Source organism: Gossypium arboreum, chromosome 10 (genome assembly GCF_025698485.1).
Source record: "Gossypium arboreum isolate Shixiya-1 chromosome 10, ASM2569848v2, whole genome shotgun sequence".
In the NCBI taxonomy this organism is placed as follows: Eukaryota; Viridiplantae; Streptophyta; class Magnoliopsida; order Malvales; family Malvaceae; genus Gossypium; species Gossypium arboreum.
In genome coordinates, this window is record NC_069079.1 from 58,873,531 (window position 1) to 58,892,853 (window position 19,323).

General features: G+C 35.1%; 1 non-coding gene across 1 annotated transcript; it reads left to right on the plus strand.

The window, feature by feature from the left end:
* Positions 1 to 8,637: 8,637 nt before the first annotated feature.
* Positions 8,638 to 8,744, plus strand: LOC128282917 (small nucleolar RNA R71). Its single transcript, XR_008273267.1, has one exon. It is a non-coding gene; the product is annotated as a small nucleolar RNA R71 (small nucleolar RNA).
* The last annotated feature ends 10,579 nt before the right edge of the window (positions 8,745 to 19,323 follow it).

The following is a 19,323-nucleotide window of genomic DNA, read 5'->3' on the forward strand; positions in this document are numbered from 1 at the left end:
AAAAATCACTAAAAATAGCAGAAGTAGAATTAAATAGTGAATAAATTATGAAATCGAACCTTGATGAATCTATTTTCATATGGACGAAACGAAATGACCATATGAGCTGTATTTTAAGAAATATTCAGGTTTTTGCGAAACAGGGCCAGAACGGTTTCTGGATCCCTGGTCCGACTTTGAAAATTCACTATAAATTAACGAGAGAGAATTAGAAGTCATGCTCTATATGTACAGATTACCTCGTGAGTCTAGTTTTTCTAGAAACAAACGGCATAAGTGTTGGAGCCCTGTACAGAAAGATATCTAAGTTGTAGTGCACAAAGGTCAGTGTAGTCAAACCCTGAAACAGGGGAGACTTTAACTAATAAACTGTACTAATTGGCTTGACCAAAAATTCTAGAAAACAATGTGTAGATGGGATTATGAGTCTAGTTTCAGAGAAAATTTACGGAACTGATTTTTGAGTTCTGGAACTCGAGATAGGATTTTTAAGGTGACAGTGACGCAGTTAGCTAGCCTGCCTGGGACAGAAATTAAATGTTTCCAAGAGAGAAATAAGGGAAGTAAGCCCGGTAACACCACGTGGTCAAATCCGGTGACGGTCACGGGTTTGGGGTGTTACAGAACCTCTAATCTTACATCTCTTCCTCTACTGATTGTCTCTCCGATGGTGAACTTATCGTCACCTATTTTTCTTTTAGATCGCAATAGCCATATTCTAGGATAGTCCAAAAGCCGAAAAGCTTCATATTTTAGTGATTTAGGAATTAATATTTAGATCTATTTTCTACGTACGTTTAAGTTGGATTCACAACGGATCTGGGTAGAAATGTATTTGGAATGTTCTTCAATGAGTAGATCTCTTGGTAAATATTCGAACCTTCTTTCCATTCGTATCTTGTGGTTTAAGAAAAGCTGAAAACCCCTATATACATAGGGTGGTCATCGACTAAAATTTGAAAGGGTTTTTGGTGTTATTTGGTTTGTTGGTGCTAGTGAGGATTAAAGGCTGCCGATCGAGGAGAGTGTGAAAAGCTTGGATCATCGGAGTGACTAAATCTAGATCTAGTCATCAATTTCGGCAAAGGTATGAACCCTAGGGCCATTATGGATGGTGGCCGAATATGTAAGCGATGATAATAGATTGTTTTCGATTTGGTTTAAATATTAGCATGATCTAATCTATAAGCGGTTGATTATAGGAGAAATCGCGTAGGAGATCTCGTCAAGGAATATCGCAAATCAGGTGTGTATCGAACACCCTCTCATAGTTCAAATCGGCAAAAGCCGAAATGCCGAAAATCCGGCATTTCGTGGGCTTGTGAGTGTGCAAGTGCTCACAGACGTTTAGAAATCATTAGATCTGAAATCACAAAGTGGTAAGTTAGTCGTGTGTGAAATTTCGTGCACTTCGGTAATTAGGCCTCGATAGGCTAAAACTGGGCCCAATGGGCTTACGGGCCCATACGGGTAAAATAATAAAAAAATAGGCGATAAGTATGTTCTGTTAGACAGTAGAATCGAAACTACTTAAACCAGTAAACTGGTCATAAAACTTGAATTAAATGGGCTTAAATTGCTAGTGGACACTGTAGGGCCCATTAGGGTTTTTAGGGCCCAATGGCTAAAATTGTGAAATTGAGACAAATAAATTATTGCAGTGACAAATGGGCTAGTAAGGACAGTAACATTCATGAGAACCCTTAAAACTGATAAAATTACTGAAATACCTTTATAGGTGGAAAATTTACAGATTTACCCCTAGGGGCAAAATTACTAATATACCCCTAGGGTTAAGGTTGACCTGAATGCATGTTTGACTGTTACTATTTACTGCATGCCATGTTATTATTATCTGATGCATGGGACTGGGTTATTGATGGAGGAAGTACTGAAAGTGGCTTGTCCACGTACTAGAGGCTTTGCCTCAACTTACTGATATCTGAGCAGCAACGCTGCAACTGTGGAGTGTAGGGCTAGGTGAGTTGAGCTATTCCCCACATGGAGTGTAGGGCTAGTACGGGTGGAGTGTAGCGGTTGGTTATTGGATGGGTTAGGCTTGCACACACGAATATGTTTGTTCTGTTCTGGAATGGGCCTATAGGCCATCCTGTTATCTGAAAAGGGGCTAAGGCCCAGTTTATTGTATTTTGAAAAGGGCTTCGGCCCAGTACCCGCTTTATCTGAATAGGGCTTAAGCCCAATGGGCTTGAGCTGACTTGGGCTTTGGATGGGATTTCCATACACACTAAGTTTTCCAAACTCACCCCCTTTCTCTTTCATTCTTGCAGGTGAGCCCTAGTTGGTGGACTTGGAGCTGGGCGGGATTCAGAGTGGCCACGAAGATTAAATTTCTGGTTTTTAAATAAGTTTCAATTAGCTTCCTTTTAAATTTCGTATTTATTTTTGATTATTTCTATTTTGGTTAAAGTTGTAATAAGGCCGCTCTAATATTTTTATTTTGGGTTTTTAAATTACTTAAATAGTTTTCAACTTGAGATTCACATCACTTAAATTGATTCCTTAAAATTGGTTAGCTCTAGGGCGCGTTTTATAAAAGTTACTTATTTTCAAAATATCACGATTGTAACGCCCTAATTTTCGAGAATTCTGTGTATGCTGGAAAATTTAAAATTTCTGTGTTCTGTCTGTGTGGGTGTAGGTTTAATTATGTTAGGGGGCCTCTAGAAGGCCCAAGCATAAGTTAAAACTCAATAATTTTTGTTAATTTTAGTTCCATAAGAAAAGGGGTTCTGGTTAACTGGGCTTTTAGGTATTAACGGGGTAAAATAAAACACAAGGAAGCCTGTAGTAAGTTGGCATGTGACACCACTTGGGGGGATTTAGAGGTGGCGTCTGGATGACCAAGGAGAGCTAAGGTTCGAGTCGCAAGGTAAGCAAATTAGTGATATTAATTTTTATGTACAGAAAAGGTAAGCAGTGGAACTGAAGTGAAAGTCTATCATGAGAGGATTTAGGAGTTGATAAGGGATAGGGTTTAGGAGTTGATAAGGGATAGGATTCAGGAGTTGATAAGGGAGAGGATTTAGGAGCTGATTAGGGAGAACAGTGTTGGCCGAATGGTGGACTTTTGAGGAGCAAGAATTTACCGGCCAAGGGGTGCTTTAGGGGTGCAATTTCGGCTAGGTTAAGTGCCAGTATAAGTTCGGCATTAAGGATAAGTTGTGCCGTTTTTCTGACCATCCTTCCTCCTCTTCTCTTCTTTTCTTTTTCTCTCCATCTACTTTCTCCTCTTCTTTTCTCCATAGTCGAATCCTTCTACCACTCTACCCTATACTACTTTCTTACCATTGGTTTAAGCCTATAGTCTATTACCTCAAAAAGCCAAAATCCTGAAGGCCTGATTTCTTTTGTGCCGTTTTTTTCTAGGAAAAACCCTCTTATTTTTCCCTCATTTTCTTGACTGATTCTTTTGTCCTCTGAACCCCAAGTTTCTATCGACAAAGCCACTAGAAAACCTTAACTTTTCTTCACTGTTACAAAAAGCCAAAAATGCATAACCATAGGGTCATAGCCGAATTTTAAGATAACTAAAGGCTCGACTTTTGTTATCATTTGAGGGGTAGATCTGCATCAGAATCGAGTAGGAGTCAATTGGAATCATTGGCTAGGGGAACCGGTGGTAAGTTTTTTTAACTTAATCCTTATTTCGGGTTTTAGAAAAGCCGAAACCCCTAAAGGTTAGGGGGTTGTCGATTTGGGCATGTAGCTACAAGGGATGTTATAACTGTTTTATTTTGATAATAGTGGGATCTAAAGGCTGCTGATCGAAGGCTTGGACAAGCAGAACGACTGGATCTAGACATAATCACTAACTTCGGCAAAGGTAGGATCGCTAGTGCCTAAGGTGCCTTTGGCCGAATGTGGTAAGGGGTTATTACGTAGTTCGTTTTCGATAAGTTAGATTAACGTGCTAGTAATTCAATTGTGGGAAGTACGAGTGTGGATCTCGTCAGCATATCATCGCAAACATGTGTGTAACTGACACCCTCTTATATACTAGATCGGCAAAAGCTGAAAAGCCGAAATGTCAAAATGCCGATATTTTAAGAGCATGCGAGTGTGCGAATGCTCGTGAGATTAGTAGTTTGATGTATATGGTAGATTAAAGTGATAAGACTGTAGAGTGTACGATTCTGTGCATTTCAATGTTTTTGGGCTTAATGGGCCAAAGTCGGGATAGTGGGCCAATGGGCCCAATTCGATAAGAAAACGCGGTAAGTGTTTCTGGTCGTACGTAAATGGCTATGGTATGCATGAAAACCCTAAGAATAGTTGAATTACTTAAATACCCCTATGTATGGAAATTACTGATATACCCTTAGGTGCAAAATTACCATTATACCCCTAGGGTTACTTTTGACTGAAAAGCATGATGATTTATTTCTGTATGATGTATGCCATGATTGTATATCTGCTGCATGGGGACATGGGTTATATTATGGAGGAAGCGTCTTGGTGGCTATGCCATAATTATCTGATCTGGTGGCTCTGCCACATATATCTGTTCTGGTGGCTCTGCCACAATTATCTGTTCTGGTGGCTCTGCCACAATTATCTGTTCTGGTGACTCTATCACATTATTCGCTCGCGACCATGCTGCATATTTCTGTGGCGTGTAGCGGTTGGGTGGGTCGAGTAGTCTCCCCACATGGTGAAAGGTTGGTATGGGGGTGCATGTGGTTGGATATGGGTTGGGTTTTGCATAGACATGTAATATCTGTTCCATTCTGTTATGGGCCTATGGGCTTTATTCTGACTTCTATTCTGGGCTAAGGCCAACTTATTCTGTTTCTGTGGTTGAGCTGATATAGGCTATGGTTGGGTTAATTTACACACTGAGTTTCCCCAAACTCACCCCTTTATTTTTATCCACGTAGGTAATCCCCAACCATAATGGGCTTGGAGCTGTGAGGGATTCGGGGTGGCCATACGTTCTGCAAGTTTTACTCTCTTCCGGTAACTGGACATTTATTTTACGTTTAAGGTTTCAGTTTTTTTTTAAAATTGTAATAAGGCCGCTTAATTATTTTTGATGGTTTTAATATGTTTTATTAAGGTAGGTAATACTTATATTTAACTGTTGGAATTGGATAGCTTTAGGGCGTGTTTTCAAAAACAGTAATTGATTTCAAAATAACACGACATCAAGCAAAGCTTCTGCAATGAAAATATTTTTTTTCCAAAATTAATCACTTTTCCTAAAAAGAACTTAATCAAGTTGGTTTCCTGGAAATATACGTGACGTTAAGGTGTGGTAATGGCGGTGTGCATGTCTAGGATTGGATCCGAAGGGAGCTTGGTACTTAAGCAGTCCGATGGACTCACCTCCTCTTTTCCGGTTTCCTACCTGGTGCACAGCTTCCATTCACTTTAACCTGCATTGAAATTATCTTTTAAAACACCAAGTAAGTTTTTATAGAACAACAACCTGAAATGTTTTGAACACTTTGATGTGGCATGTCGGATCCGACCATAACGCCAGGGCTGCGTTTGGGGTGTTACAACGATAACTGAGCAAAGCTTTCGCAACGTAAATGTTTTCAAAGGAAATAAATATTTTAAATAGACTTAAACTTAATTTGTTGTTCGTGGACAAGCAATAAGCTTAAAGTGTGGCAATGGATGTGTGCATGTCTAGGATTGGATCACGGAAGAGCTAGGTACTTAAGTAGTCTAATTGACTCACCTCCTCTTTTCTTGAATCCTACCTGGTGCGTAGTATCCATTCACTTTAAGCCATAACAAAGAAGGTTTGATTTTTCGATACTTAACTATTTTTAAAATAACATGTTTCTGCCACTACAAAGGTTTACAAGTTTTCAAAGTTTCCCATAAGATTTTACAAGGTTGTTAACAATGTTTTGATTATTACAATGAATCACGTTTTGGAAAAAATAAGGCTAAGGTTTTATACAAATTTAAATGGTAAAAGTCTCTAAACATCAAGAAGGGTTTTCAATAAAAACATGGTTTTCGAAAAACACTTCTATGTGACACACCACACTTGGCCATAATGACTGGGCCGGGTTTGGGGTGTTACAGCCAGTCACACCCGCGGTCGAAACTGACTTGGCCACAGGGCCTTGCACACACCCGTGGGTGCGACCGTGTAGTCTGCGCAGGCTCATTTTGAAATGGCCTTAGAGCAATATGGCTGAGACACACGTCCATGTCCCTGGCCGTGTAGGCAAAAATAGGCCATTTACAAGGCCAACTTGCCACCCATTTTGGGTCAAACCTACAAGCATTAAACCTAGCACATTTCTACTATAATTTCAACCAATTTCAATACCAAAACATACACTAATCATGCCATTCCATAAATCAAAAACATACCAAAACATATGGTTTCATAATTTTTAATCATATGATCAAATCTCATGCCAAAACCTTACCAAATTCTAAAATATACATATACCAAAACTTACGAAATTGACCATTCCCTTGGGCCAACCAAAAGCACATCACAAAGGCACATTTGCATCACATATCACAGATCACATATCAATATCAAACCGTAAGTTCAAACACAAACTAGCCATATCACATGGCATAATATGTACATTACAAAACTTATCCATATACTTCTAGCCTATACATATCATACTTCAATATTTACACTTCTAAAAGGTACCAAAATATAGTTCAATAGTGTGGTAACGATCCTTGATGATCCCCGAGCTCTCGATAGCTACAATATCTATAAAACAATGCAAACACACACAAAGTAAGCTTTCAAAAGCTTAGTAAGCACACACAAAGTAAGCTTTCAAAAGCTTAGTAAGCCATATACAAATAAACTTAACATTCAAAACATGTAAACATCATCAAATTACATGTACTTTGTAGCCAAATATTACTACCAACCTCTTATTCATATACAAATCACATATTCTCAATTCATTTGCTCTTATAGCATAATTTCACATATTTAGATCATATATCATCATTTACATATATATTTACCTTTCATTCTCAAACATAGAATACAAACCAAACATACCTGAATCAGATACATATTCACATATTCATTCATTTACTCGGAATGCCTGTTGAACTGTTCGGAATCATAAGGATACGTGGATAACTCGAAAGCTCGGATAATGCCAATGTCCCAATCATGGTCTTACAGGTAATCAATTAACGATGCCACTATCCTAGACAGGGTCTTACACATAATCAAGTACTATGCCTACGTCCCAGATGTGCTCTTACACATAAATCATAAGTCGATGCCAACGTCCTAGACGTGGTCTTACACGAAAACACATATCAGATCCTATGTCATGACATATGTATTCGAACTATTCCTAAGGTTCGTACGGGACTTTTCAGAAGTTGGAACTTTGTCGATACTTTGTCGGATATCTCATTTTCAACACATATAATCATTCAAAATTGTTCAAAGCATATAATCAATAATAATTCAAGTCAAAATATATTTATTTGTATATCGACTTACCTCGTACGGATTCGAATAAACAGGATCGGCTACTCGACAACTTTCTATTTTCCCCGATCTAATTCCATTTTCTTTTGTTCTTAATCTAAATAAATTCAAATTTAACTTATTCAAACTCACATTCATTCAAAACAATCCAAAAACACATATTTAGGGTATTTTATAAATTAGCCCTTACTTTTTCATATTTTAACACTTTAGTCCCTAATTCACTAAATCACAAAATACTCAAAATTTTCTTTTACACAAGCTTAGCCGAATTTTCATATAGCTCGTACAAGCCCACATATTTCATTTATTTCCCATTTTAGTCCCTCAAAATCTAATTTTTACAATTTAGTCCAAATTACTCAAATTCATAAAAAATTCAAAGACAAAACTTGTTAACCCAACACATATCTTTAATTTACCAACAACTAACTTCATAAAACTCATAGTTTCATCAATGACTCCACTCAAAATCATCTTTATAGATTACTAAGCAACGATTACAAAAACATAGAAATTATCAAAAATCGAACAAAATCCATACCTTAATCACCAAATCAAAGTGTCGAACCCTAGCTTGTGTTTTTCTTCTTATTTCCTTAGTCATTTTCGGCAAAATGATGAATAAATGAAGCAAAAATTATGTTTTGTTTAATTAATAACATTAATTCATCATTTACCATTTTACCCTTGTTTAATCACTTATAAAACATTAATATTAAGGTCATTTATGACTAATCCCACTATCTATGGTCCAATTACATAATAAGGACCTCTCATTTAATAGGACAAATCAAATAGGCACTTTAACAAACAGTAGGCAACTTTTACATTTTACACAATTAGGTCCTTTTATCATATTAAGCACTCAAACTATTAAATTTTCATACGAAATTTTCACACATACTAATTCACATATAATAAGCACAAAAAATAATATTTAAATATTTTTTTGACTCGAATTTGTGGTCCTAAAACCACTATTTCGACTGGGGTCTAAACTAGACTGCTACAGATAGTCATTGTTGGCAATCTTTTCCTGGATCTTACATGCTTCGTTGTAAGATTTATCCAACAATATACCATTGGTAGGTGCATCAACTACCATTCTCGTATGTACATTCAACCTATTATAGAATATTTCCATTTGAGTCCAGTGCCAAAATCCATGCATTGGACATTTTCGAATTAAATCTTTAAATCATTCCCAAGCTTCATATAATGTTCCATCCTCCTATTGTCGAAAAGAAGTGATGTAATTTCTAAGCTTGGCATTTATGTGTGGTGGATTATACCATAGTAAAAACCTCTATCAAAGGTCATTCCATGATGTCACTCTCCCCGATGATAGAGCGTTCAACCATGCTCTTGCTCAGTCTCTCCAGGAATATGGAAACAACTTAAGTCTCAGGGCATATTTAGGAACACCTTGTTCAATTTAACAAATCACAGACTTTAAGGAAAAGTCGCAAATGCAATCTTGGATCTTCAGTTGGCAGTCCTCCGAACTGTCCTACTATTTGTAACATCTAAAACATTAATGGTTTCAGTTCAAACTGTTGCACTTGTATTTGTGCCCTGACTATCCCTGGATTCAAATCATCCAAAATAGGCACAACATGCTCTCAGATTGGTCAATCGCGGTCATCTATCACCCCACTGACATGTGCATCAGCATCCTGACCATTCAAATTATCATTCATGTTTGGTATCACCCTTCAAATAGGAGGATTAGCATCTTGACCATTCATATTATCATTAAGACTAGGATCATTCCCATTCCTAGCCATTTTTCGCGATTTGTCCGCCTTTTTCGTAAAGTTATATCAATCGCTAGGTCAAAATGATATTCTTTGTTAACAAGAATGCCTCTTCTCATGCACTGATGGCAAACCTATAAAAAATAAATTATATAATGGAATTAAGTAAGATAACCAAACCAAATTTCACCAAATTACTGATACCTAGCAACGACACCAAAAACTTGTCACATGTGAAATAATATGTGATTCGTGCAAGTATACACGTCAAATCAAGTAGTAAAGTGATAAGTGAGTATTGTTCCCATGAGGATCGGATTAAGGCACTAAGGTAGTTAAGTTATTATAATAAAATACGATTAACACTATGTTATGGCAATTAAAGGAATAGTGATGTAAGCAATACGTGGAATTAATGAATACTTGGAAATGATATGGCAAAACAAGAGCAGAAATGTAATGGTAATTATGAGAACAACTACGTGAATTATATGAAACGAATAAATAAACGAGTAAGACTACTGTGGCAAAGCTATTATGGCAAAGATAAGGGTTACGCGATTGAGTGGAAAGGTCGAGATTACTAAAAATCTGCTTTTCCTGTCAACAATGCCTCAGCAAAATCATACTTAACCTACGTCCCAGAAGAGTTCTAAAGTAGCCTGCTTCTTTCGAGAGCTGAAATCTCAAGTTACCTTGCCTCTGTCTTAGGCTTTTAATATGGTACCCTGCACTATTCCCCTCTATATGAACGTTGCTCTATGTGTAGAGTCTCCTACAAGTATCTATGAAGTACTTGCCCATATTATTCAACCACGGTCTAACTAATCTAACATTTTCAAAATTTAGATTAATTTAAGGGTATGTTGCATAGTTGACTATGTCTAGGGATTGCTCACATACATTAGAAAGAATAAAATAATTGAATGAAATAGTCAAATAACTCATATTTATATTGCAACCACTAGAGATAGTTAAAGTTTCATCAAAGTAAACCCAACTCTATGAGATATAACTCATAGGTTCGTAAATAAAATTCAACTCAAACGTTATTTTTATCACTGTAATTCACGAAGGAACATATTAGATATAATGAAAGAACGTCGGAAAGACAGTGTTTGCTTGTTCAATCCACACTCCAGCTACGTAGTGTCCTAAGGTGGCTATGAGGGGTTTCCTATGTCTTTCTTCTTCTTGTCTCCATTCAGCCGCTATCATCTAATTTACCTAAGGATCTCTACCCGCAGTTCCGCGCCCTAGCATTTTTCCCTTTGCTTCTTTTTAAATCGCTTTGTTTTTTTTCTTTTTTACGATAATTCCAACATCCCCAAGATTTATCTTCTTCTCTTTTCTAGGTAGATGTATCTGGTACAAGTAAAGTTAGGCTGAAATTGATATGTGCTGAATGTTGACTGGACACCTTTCCTGTGACACCCCTAATGTGACCCTAGTCGGAAAGTGGTTTCGGGACCACAAAATCGAGTCATAAAAATAATTAACCGTCATACTTGATGCTTATTATATGTATATATATGCATGTGTGAAAATTTCATGTTTGAATTTTGTTAATTGAAAGTGAATTTTATTAATAGGACTTATGTGTGACACTTTGAAATGTGATGGGTTAATCTATAAGGATCTATTAGTGCATGTTATGAAAATAATGGGTTTGCATGTCAAATTTCCACCTATGACAAGTAGTGGCCGGCCATGCTATGGGATGAAATGTATTATAAACATTTTATGTTAGTGTTTTATGTTAGAAATAATAAAATAAAGAACATGGGTAATAAAATAATAGTGGTTAGTAGGGGAGAAACAAAAAAAATTAGCTAGGTTGCTCCTCCATTGCCGTGACTTGAGGGAGGAAGAAGAAAGTTTGGTTGCTTTAATTTTTGGCTTAGAAGATGGCTAGAAGGAGGAAAAACTATGATTTTAGCTAGTTAGGTAGCTGAAATTTCAAGTAACTCGGTAATCCATCGAAGAAGAGGAAGAGGGTCGCAAGAAAAGAAAAATGGAGATAGTTTGCATGTTGAAGGAAACTAAGGATTTAGCTTGTTTAAGAGTTGTATCCTAAGTTGGTAAGTTTTCTAAGCTCCTCTATCTTTAACTTTGTTGTAAAGAAAATGATGATGGATTGTGGTTGGAAGGCATGGATGCGGGTTGTAGAAAAGAAAAGCTCTTTGATTAGTTGTAAAATTACTCTTGTCCAATTTTGTGCCTTCGTTATCTTGTCCAAAATCGAACAAATTAATGGTTCTATTTTCATGCCGAATAGGGGTGATAAATTGAGTCTAATAGCTAAAATATTATGTTATTCTTACTAAGTTTCAGTTGTTAGTAGTGACGTAACAATGTGACAATTAAATGCATAAATGACTCGAAACTCCACTTCAAAAACAAATTGTTCCAGCATGTAAATGCTGATTTGAATGTCTTGTAATATGTGGAGGAATTGGTCTGCTGCATGTTTGAAATAAAAGAAAACAATGGTTGTTAAATATTAGTTTTGTTGCTAATCGAATGGGTTTAATTCATTGTTCAAGGGCTATAAATTGGTGTTAATTAAGCTATTCGGATGGTCTAATAAAACAACTGAATGTTAAATAATGCTTGCTTGTCTAGATTGAAATTATGCTAGAAGGTTGAACAATTGTTTTCAAATGGAATTTTGGAGTGTTTAATGGACTCCATGTTGCTAAAATTTACATGAATAGAAATCTCTAAGCTTAAATTGTAAGAATTTGAGTTGTGTGGTTTAAATTGTCAAAGATGCATTTGGCGCTTGATTATAATTTGTTAAAGGGTGTAAAGTATTGATAGTTCTAAATGGTACATAGTTAAATGAAGATGGAAGCTTGATAAACTTTTATTTAGAATGTGAATTAGATATAAATTAAATAAGCATGAAATCGAATCATGGCATGTTTTATTAAATATGATACATATTGAAATCTATTGTTTTAGATGTAGATTAAATGATATGTGATTGCCAAATATGATTGTTAAGTGAATAATATTAGTTAAGTACTTAAGCAAATCTATTGTTTTACTTAAGCTTAAGAGCAAAGAGGATCAAAGTCGGATAGGGGAAAAGAGAAAGTAAACGAATCGCCGTGGATATCTAGTCGTTGACCACTTCCGAGGTAAGTTTTAAGTGATTAAACGTTGAGTAAATTCAATCATAATAGGACATAATGAGTTGATTTAATAAGACATGATGTGGCCATGATATGTCTTAAACTCAAATGGTAAGTTCATAAGTGTTTGGACTTGAAATTTAAGAGCAAATTGTAATAATTTGCTTAGGACAAGAATTGTAACGTGATTTTAGAAAATCACTATAAATTTTTGGTGTGGAATTATAGGCTGAATAAAATATGTAATCAAATCTTAATTAGTCTAGTTTCTTATAAAAGAGACTGTGTAAGCAAAGAAATTTCCTATAAAGAGATATTTAAAGTTGTGTGAGACAAAGGTCGAATGACTCAAATTCCTTGTCCTGTTTTTAGAAAATCACTATAATTTGTAAAAAAATGGTTACAAGATAAAATTTATATTCTTAGACTCCTTAATGAGTATAGTTTCAAATGAAATCAAATAAAACATATTTTGAATTCTGTACAATGAGAAATTTGATTCGTAGTGAAGACTGGTCAGATTAGTCAAACAGTGAAACAGGGGAAACTTTAAGAAACATCTGGTATTTATTGGCCAAACCTAAAATTCTGAAAATTTTATGGATGGAATATATATGAGTCTATATTCAGGTAAAATTAACGGAAATTGATTTTGAGTTTTTTAGCTCCAGTTATAAATGATTTAGTGACTATTGCTCGGGAAAAACAGCTTGTAGTGAATATGTGATTTTGTTGTAAACATTGATGAAACTATTTGAGTTGCTTATAAGCTATTGCTGGAATTGATGTACAAGACAAATATATATATATATATATATGTGGTAAAGCCGAATGGCTAGTGTGAAATATGTATGAGATATATATATGTGGTAAAGCCGTATGGCTAAGGTGAAATATATATGAGATATGTATATGTGGTAAAGCCGAATGGCTAGTGTGAAATATGTATGAGATATGTATATGTGGTAAAGCTGAATGGCTAGTGTGAAATATGTATGAGATATGTATATGTGGTAAAGCCGAATGGCTAGTGTGAAATATGTATGAGATATGTATATTTGGTAAAGCCGAATGGCTAATGTGAAATATGTAGGAGATGTGTGTATATTGTGGCCGAATGACCAAATGTGAAAGGTGTGTATTATTAGATATTTGATGAGGCAAGTGAATTACAAAAATGACAGTCGATGTGGATGTTGTAACATGTGATTAAATGTACATGAAACTTGGAAATATATTCCGGGTAAGACCCGATGACTACGTGTGAAGATTATGTCCGGGTAAGACCCGATGACTACGTGTGGAGATTTTGTCCGGGTGAGACCCGCTAACTACGAGTGGGGACTATTCGAGCTAAAGGTTTCGCTGAAGATTCGAGTAAAGCATAAGATTATACGACTTCATAGAAACAATTGGTAATAAATACGTTCAATGCGTTAAGTTGGTCAGGTATGTATTTTGAGATTATATTTAAGCTTGATTTGGACTAAATCACAAGGTCATTATGTGGTGTACATGTGAGTAAAGCAATAAGACTGTTCTATGATTATTGTGCATTTGGTCAATGTGGAAAGTTAGGTGAGAATATGTAATGTACCTATGTTTATAAGAGATCACTATCAAGTGAGAATTTATCTGCCTATTATATAGGATGAGACGTGCATATTCGGTAAAGGGATGGTATGCCCGAAGGAAGAGTGAAATAAAAATACGAACAACTATGTTATAATTTGATTGTTATCTATTGACACTGCTTAAAACTTAGTAAGCATTGTAATGCTTACTCCGTTTACTTTGTTTCCTCTGTTTTATAGATCTCATTTGGAAGCTACAGGCTCGGGGATCGTCAGCAACTAGTCACACTATCACTATCCTCTGTTTGGTACAACTATGTTTTGGATTATCTTATGGCATGTATAGAATAGACTAGTTGTGGGAGGATTTTGGTTAATGTATATAAGCTATGCGAATATGACATCTTATGAATGTTTACTTTTATAAGTTTTTTTTTAAAATTTTATCCCTGGTTGTGTCTAGCAATTATCCAATTGAATGATCTTTACTTCAAGAAAATGAAAAAAAATTTTACTGTTCTGATATGAGTTTCAAGTCCGGTAATGCCCCTTTACCTATTCCGGCGACGGATACGGGATAGGGGTGTTACAATTTATTGGTATCAGAGCTACAGTTTAGTCGATTCTAGGACTAACGTAGCACACGTGAGTCTATTTATACATGCCATAAAGTGATAAAATGATAGTGTGATGATTTTGACTATTAAAATGGGTTTGTTGTATTGTAATGAATCTTGATCCCGATCGAACTATAGCAAGCTTCTGACTATGAGAATTTGCGATATAACTTCACTTAGATATACCTAAATTATTAAGTTGATCAGGTACGTATCATGTACTCGTATTTGAATTTCGATTTGGATTGAATTATAAGGGTATAAGTGATGCAATTTTGAAAGAGTGTTATGACTATAAATGTGATTTTTGTATGTGGCTATGGAACTGGAAGTTGAATGGTCGATAAGCATGTTGTGTTTGTATTCAAGTAATGTAAATGACGTACTAATGTGTATTGCTATATGTGTATATGTACATGAGAATTGAGAGTGATATATCCGGGCTAAGTCCCGAAGAGCATTCGTGCTAGTGATATATCCGGGCTAAGTCCCGAAGAACATTCGTGCTAGTGATATATCCGGGCTAAGTCCCGAAGAGCATTCGTGCTAGTGATATATCCGGCCTAAGTCCCGAAGAGCATTCGTGCTAGTGATATACCCGGGCTAAGTCTCAAAGAGCATTCGTGCTAGAGTTATACCAGGGTTAAGTCCCGAAGAGCATTCGTGCTGGTGTTATATCTAGGCTAGGTCCCGAAGAGCAATCATGCTGGTGATGTGTATTCGGGCCTTCGTGCCTAGTAGGCTTCGTGCCGGTAATTTGAGCAAAGTTTAAGTGTTCATTTCTATACGAATTCAAATTTAAATGAAAGGATATGTTTAAATGTGTACAGACATGATGTTTATAGACTTGGTTAAGTCATTTCAATGTGTAACAACAAATGAATAGGGGCACTATGTGTGCAAATGATTAGAGGCACTGAGAGTGCGAGTTCTTCAACCGAGCACTATGTGTGCGAGATCGGTCAGTAGACATTAAGTGAGTAAAACAAGATTCATGTAAGACCTCGTATGGAACGAAGGAATTGATTTAAGATGGTGGATATGTTGTTAAGAAATGAATTCACGTTATAAATGTGTTACAGATTTAGTTTTTGGGATGCTTGGTATATGAAGTCATATGTGCTATTGCTAAATGACCCCTGTTTTTGTTAATCATGTTCAAGAAATTATTTCGATTAAGTTCGACATTTGAAAGCCTGTAAAAAAAAATTTATGAATGCTGATAATTTTGGATATATGGGTTATGTGCTAAAATAAATCCCATGCCGGTATACTATATGAGGCTTTATGCTAAATCGATTGTATACGGGTATCGTTAATCTGTGGTTGAATGTGCTAAATGAATTCAATGTTCGGTATGGGAAGTCGATTTTACATTGGAAATAGGTTAAGTTGAATAGTGAGATATGATGGAGTTATAAAGGATATTTATTGGGATGTTTGAGTATATGTGTACTTTCGGTCAGGTCACAGCTTATACATAAATGAAAATGTGGGTTACAAATATGTGGGTTGAAAATGTGAATTATACATGTTAATATGTGCTTAATATGTGTTTGAAATGCATTTGTGAATTAAATTAAGTGATTATTGCTTATGAAATCAAGAAAATGAGATATATGTGCATACTTGTAGAAATGTTTATGTATTTGTTTTAAGATAAGAAAATGATTTTATAGATCGATGCGAAATCAGTAATGAATTACAATTGCTATCGATGAGCTAATATTTATATGGATATAATTCAATAAGAGGACGTTATCCTAAACTATGCATCGGTAGAAATTTTCGAGGACGAAAATCCCTAAAGGGGGGGAGAGTTGTGACACCCCTAATGTGACCCTAGTCGGAAAGTGGTTTCGGGACCACAAAATCGAGTCATAAAAATAATTAACCGTCATACTTGATGCTTATTATATGTATATATATGCATGTGTGAAAATTTCATGTTTGAATTTTGTTAATTGAAAGTGAATTTTATTAATAGGACTTATGTGTGACACTTTGAAATGTGATGGGTTAATCTATAAGGATCTATTAGTGCATGTTATGAAAATAATGGGTTTGCATGTCAAATTTCCACCTATGACAAGTAGTGGCCGGCCATGCTATGGGATGAAATGTATTATAAACATTTTATGTTAGTGTTTTATGTTAGAAATAATAAAATAAAGAACATGGGTAATAAAATAATAGTGGTTAGTAGGGGAGAAACAAAAAAAAATTAGCTAGGTTGCTCCTCCATTGCCGTGACTTGAGGGAGGAAGAAGAAAGTTTGGTTGCTTTAATTTTTGGCTTAGAAGATGGCTAGAAGGAGGAAAAAACTATGATTTTAGCTAGTTAGGTAGCTGAAATTTCAAGTAACTCGGTAAGCCATCGAAGAAGAGGAAGAGGGCTGCAACAAAAAGAAAAATGGAGACAGATTGCATGTTGAAGGAAACTAAGGATTTAGCTTGTTTAAGAGTTGTATCCTAAGTTGGTAAGTTTTCTAAGCTCCCCTCTATCTTTAACTTTGTTGTAAAGAAAAATGATGATGGATTGTGGTTGGAAGGCATGGATGCGGGTTGTAGAAAAGAAAAGCTCTTTGATTAGTTGTAAAAATTACTACTGTCCAATTTTGTGCCTTCGTTATGCTGTCCAAAATCTGAACAAATTAATGGTTCTATTTTCATGCCGATTAGGGGTTGATAAATTGAGTCTAATAGCTAAAACATTATGTTATTCTTACTAAGTTTCAGTTGTTAGTAGTGACGTAACAATGTGACAATTAAATGCATAAATGATCTGCTGAAACTCCAAATTGAAAACAAATTGTTCCAGCATGTAAATGCTGATTTGAATGTCTGTAATATGTGGAGGAATTGGTCTGCACGCATGTTTGAAATAAAAGAAAACAATGGTTGTTAAATATTAGTTTTGTTGCTAATCGAATGGGTTTAATTCATTGTTCAAGGGCTATAAATTGGTGTTAATTAAGCTATTCGGATGGTCTAATAAAACAACTGAATGTTAAATAATGCGTCTTGTCTAGATTGAAATTATGCTAGAAGGTTGAAAAATTGTTGTTCAAATGGAATTTTGGAGTGTTTAATGGACTCCATGTTGCTAAAATTTACATGAATAGAAATTTCTAAGCTTAAATTGTAAGAATTTGAGTTGTGTGGTTTAAATTGTCAAAGATGCATTTGGCAATTGATTATAATTTGTTAAAGGGTGTAAAGTATTGATAGTTCTAAATGGTACATAGTTAAATGAAGATGGAAGCTTGATAAACTTTTATTTAGAATGTGAATTAGATATAAATTAAATAAGCATGAAATCGAATCATGGCATGTTTTATTAAATATGATACATATTGAAATCTATTGTTTTAGATGTAGATTAAATGATATGTGATTGCCAAATGTGATTGTTAAGTGAATAATATTAGTTAAGTACTTAAGCAAATCTATTGTTTTACTTAAGCTTAAGAGCAAAGAGGATCAAAGTCGGATAGGGGAAAAGAGAAAGTAAACGAATCTCCGTGGATATCTAGTCGTTGACCACTTCCGAGGTAAGTTTTAAGTGATTAAATGTTGAGTAAATTCAATCATAATAGGACATAATGAGTTGATTTAATAAGATATGATGTGGCCATGATATGTCTTAAACTCAAATGGTAAGTTCATAAGTGTTTGGACTTGGAAATTTAAGAGCAAATTGTAATAATTTGCTTAGGACAGCAGCCATAACGTGATTTTAGAAAATCACTATAAATTTTTGGTGTGGAATTATAGGCTGAATAAAATATGTAATCAAATCTTAATTAGTCTAGTTTCTTATAAAAGAGACTGTGTAAGCAAAGAAATTTCCTATAAAGAGATATTTAAAGTTGTGTGAGACAGTGTCAGAATGACTCCGAAATTCCCTGTCCTGTTTTTAGAAAATCACTATAATTTGTAAAAAAATGGTTACAAGATAAAATTTATATTCTTAGACTCCTTAATGAGTATAGTTTCAAATGAAATCAAATAAAACATATTTTGAATTCTGTACAATGAGAAATTTGATTCGTAGTGAAGACTGGTCAGATTAGTCAAACAGTGAAACAGGGGAAACTTTAAGAAAAATCTGGTATTGATTGGCCAAACCTAAAGTTCTGAAAATTTTATGGATGGAAGATATATGAGTCTATATTCAGGTAAAATTAACGGAAATTGATTTTGAGTTTTTTAGCTCCAGTTATAAATGATTTAGTGACTATTGCTCGGGAAAAACAGCTTGTAGTGAATATGTGATTTTGTTGTAAACATTGATGAAACTATTTGAGTTGCTTATAAGCTATTGCTGGAATTGATGTACAAGACAAATATATATATATATATATATATATATGTGGTAAAGCCGAATGGCTAGTGTGAAATATGTATGAGATATATATATGTGGTAAAGCCGTATGGCTAAGGTGAAATATATATGAGATATGTATATGTGGTAAAGCCGAATGGATAGTGTGAAATATGTATGAGATATGTATATGTGGTAAAGCCGAATGGCTAGTGTGAAATATGTATGAGATATGTATATGTGGTAAAGCCGAATGGCTAGTGTGAAATATGTATGAGATATGTATATTTGGTAAAGCCGAATGGCTAATGTGAAATATGTAGGAGATGTGTGTATATTGTGGCCGAATGACCAAATGTGAAAGGTGTGTATTATTAGATATTTGATGAGGCAAGTGAATTACAAATATGACAGTCGATGTGAATGTTGTAA